Source organism: Mus pahari, chromosome 3 (genome assembly GCF_900095145.1).
Source record: "Mus pahari chromosome 3, PAHARI_EIJ_v1.1, whole genome shotgun sequence".
Classification (NCBI taxonomy): domain Eukaryota; kingdom Metazoa; phylum Chordata; class Mammalia; order Rodentia; family Muridae; genus Mus; species Mus pahari.
Window position 1 is genome coordinate 106,759,023 of NC_034592.1, and position 4,106 is coordinate 106,763,128.

The 4,106-nt window shown below is 39.4% G+C and overlaps 1 long non-coding RNA gene across 1 annotated transcript; it reads left to right on the forward strand.

Annotated features, from left to right (window-relative positions):
- The first annotated feature begins 521 nt into the window (after positions 1 to 521).
- On the forward strand, positions 522 to 3,077 carry LOC115063602. The gene is made up of 4 exons (XR_003843427.1): positions 522 to 571; positions 1,226 to 1,337; positions 2,060 to 2,225; positions 2,997 to 3,077. It is a non-coding gene; the product is annotated as an uncharacterized LOC115063602 (long non-coding RNA).
- Positions 3,078 to 4,106: the final 1,029 nt, after the last annotated feature.

Here is a 4,106-nt window from a genome sequence, read left to right on the forward strand (position 1 = left end):
TTTTGGGGGTGGTGCAGGAAGTAAATGAAGATCAGCTCTGCCCAGTTAAAAACTGGTTCTGTTGACTCTTAATCCTCAAAGTCTGCTGATTAAGTTGAAAAATGCTACTCTACCTGTGTATCAGAAGAAAAAAATCCATAAGTGAACACATACACTCAACATACACACCACACACATACAGATGCGTGGACACACACACACACACACACACACACACACACAGACCCACATATACATGAAGACACCCACACCATACATACACATTCACAAACACACACACACACACACTCACAAACACACACACACACACACACACACACACACACACACACACATACACGGGTTTATCTGTTTGAAAAAAAGGTGTCTGTTAACTCTGTGTTGGTCTGCTCTGTAACTTGTCCTGAGTCATACTGGAGCAACAGTGCTGCAAGCAAATTGAGACCCAGAGACACAACCTCAAGTGATGGATGAGAGGAAAGAAGCTGCTGACTACCATGTTGTTTCCTTTTTGTCTCAAAAGGAGAAGCCATGTGATTCTGCTCATAGAAGATAAATCACGAGGCCAAAGGTCAGAGGTTCTTAGTCTATCCAGTTTTATGACCTAGAGCTGATAATTACTCCCCTTGAATAGAGAAGCTGGAGAGACGACACCAGTCTTGCTCATCTCTCTCAGAGTTTAATTTCCTTGCTACTGTGTTCAATCCGCCAACATTGCTTCTTCAGTGTTTCCATTATTTATCCTTCCCCATCTCACCCATTCTCCCACTGCCATCCCAGCTTCTTGTTTACTCTAGTCATGTTATTCCTGTTTTATTTGTTTCAGCCAGTTCTCATTCTCTGAAGAAACCATTAGTAAAGACTGGCTTATCGACAGATGCTTACTTCCTTGAAGAAAGGCTGAATTAAATTGTAGAGACAAATCCTTTGCATTCCTATAAGTTTTTATGTTAAAGGTTGTAGTTTAATTTCATTTATTTTTGTTACTGTGTTTTAATTTGGCTCTTAGAGGAAAACAGCAAAGAGAAAGAATATATTTTCCACATTTATTTCTGGCTTTCTATTTTATTTAAATTTTTAAAAATTCGGTGGATTTTTTTCACACTCTTCTATGTTTCTCAACAAATTTAAGAATAAAATGAATGCCAGAACAAACCTCTTAGATATTTCAAAGATGAATTTCTGAATATTAATGGAAAGATATCCATCTTTGGTTTTAAAGCAGCACAAAGATGAAACGAAACAACTAACTTAACAGACTGCCAGTGTATTCTGAGAAGAATGAATGAGTCTGGAACAGGACTGAAACATGAAGACATTGCAGAATGTATTTGCGGGTAAGTCATCACTATTCCAAATTCATCCAGTGGTCCTCTCCTCCCTCTGACATATCAGGAGTATGGAGCACTGTGTCTGTGTAGAGAGCTGTATCTCATTCCTCAATCTCCACATTCCTGGTACAGGTGAGTGTTCACTCTGTGTGTGCCTCTGAGCCAGTGTCTGAATGGAATTAGGAAGGGCCTTGGTGACAAGGCTCAGAGTGCATTTCACTGGTACCTGCCCTGTATCAATCACAAGGAAGCCTGCTTTGTTCTGTCCGATGCTTTCGGATACAGCCCTGTCTGAGTAGAACCTAACCTTTGCAACCCACCTTTTGTCACTCTTGGTGTTCCATTCATATGCCCCCCCCAAAAGCTGGGTAAAAGGCTAGAACTCATAAGTTGTCAAATACTGTTAAAGTTGTTTGTTTGACTGTTCTGTATCTGTTGCTATGCTAAAAGCTTCTTAATGGTACAGGATACCTCACTTGTCTCTGCATTCCATGGTCTCGCCTGGAGCTTGGGGCAGAGTAAATCCTCAGTATATGTAGGTGATTTATGTATAACCTAGCAACAACAGAGAGTGGAAGCAGAGAATTAGGTAACTGTGAGAGGAGATGCACTTAAAAAGAAAAAGAAAAAGAAAAAGAAAAAACAGACATAAAGCATATTTTTAGATCCCATGATAAAGATTTAAAATGAAGTATATCACTTTCTTCTCTCCACTTCCTTCCTCCCAGATTCCTTCACTCACACCCTGCTCATGTCCGAGCCTGAATTGACAACCCTCTTTTCTTTGATTATTGTGGGAAAGCATAATTTTACCAAAACGTCGCACCGATACTAATTCTCATCTCGTCCAGAATGGATCATTTGGTTGGATGTCTGCAGTTCTAGAGAATTAAGGTAAAAAAGGTTGTCTAAGAAAGACTGTTTAGTTTATAATCCAGTGACTAGAAGGCATGTGGGTATTGTCCCGGCTGTAAAGGGGGGTGGTTTGGTAGACTGCCCCTCTCCACCTGGAATATGCTCCCCACTCTCCTCCAGCACAGCCCTTCTTCTGCTGTCATACCTATGATGTTATTGACACTCTTAAACATCTTCAATACTACTTCACCTTTTCACTTATTCTTCCTTTTATTCCTCTTTCTTTTCTTATTCATCTAATATAATCTGAATCATCAAGGATCCGTTCATATGATTTCCTACAGGTAGATTTATCTAAGACTTTGAACATAATCTAAGCCTGGCACCTTCTTAAGAGATGGGACATGGTTGTCTATGCTCCCTAGCCAGCATGAGTCTGCATTACTCAAGTGGCTATTTCATTGACTCTTTGGATATTTTTACATCAGAGGAAAAAGGGCCTTTGCAAGCTTGTTTTATTTTACTGTTTCTCTAGAGCATGCTTCTCTGATATGTCTATGGTCACAAATATAATGTAGGATTTTCACCTTTCTCAGCCAAACTATCCTACCCCTGTAGACATGCCAATGCCTTGAGCAGATGCTCCATAGTATTAGATGGGATACAGTCTTCAGAAATTATTTATGGGAATGGCTAGAAACAGAGTACTATATATTATAAAGCTGTTTTCCACTTGCAGCATACTTGATAGTGTGAGCATTTGTACAAATGGACAGATGAATGCAGCTAATATTATCATTTCCATCTCAGCTTGAAGGAGAGATGCACAATGACAATGAACATGCACAATGCTGGTAACTTGGACCCTCCACATTCCTGATGCTGCCAGAAGGAAGCTCTGGTTTCTTTGAGGAGAGGTATAACCTTTGACATAAAAATAAAAAAATTCTTATAGGTAACACAAATTGGACTTGGTGGTTTTTGTTTGTTTTTACTTATTTATTTTATTTGTTGGTGGGGAGGTCACAAGGGTGGGAGGGAGGACCTGGAAGGAATGGGAAGCAAGTGTGATCTGGGTGCATTGCATGAAACTCCCAAATAACTAATGAAAATATTATGTTAGGGAAACACTCTATTTGTGTGTGTGTGTGTGTGTGTGTGTGTGTGTTGTGCACATATGTGCATGCCACAGTATAAGTATGCTCAGAGAACAATGCAGTGGAATCAGTTCTCTCTACCTTTATGTGGACTCCAGGAATAGAAAAGAAGTCACCCAGCTTGAGCAACAAGTGCCTTTACCTGCTGAGATATCTTTCCCACACAACCTTTGACTTGATAGCCATTCATGATCCCTCTCTCCCCAGTATCCACAGACACAATAGACTTTTCACACTCACTTTGCAGCTGCAATAGGTGGTTTGGCATTTCCAGATAGTATACGTCCTTGTCATTGGTCTCTTGTGAGGAGAATATACTTTTGATTTACTAAAATTTTCAAGACCACTGGTAGCCATGCATTTACCCCATAGCCTTATATTAGCACTCACTACACTAGAGTATTTCTATTACTTGCTTGTTTGTCCTAAACCTACAGTAGGTACACACAACTGCCAGTAAGTCTTATTATATATCTGTCTACAGAGCAGATGCTCACTAAACAGTACTTCAGTACATGCCCAATTGAAGATCAACATGTTCAATTCTACTTAGACATTTAAAGTAAATCTCTGTATTTTCTAAAGTTGCATGGGGGCAGAGGCTTCACTTTTATGAGTGGAAATGTTTGCTATATTTGGCATCCATGAAATATTTTCTTATTTAATCATTTCAAGAAAATAATGAGCTGTTGTTTTATTCGCTACCATTTGTTGATCGTTTGTCTTTCTGACACACACTATGCCCTTTCTCTTTTTTTATTAA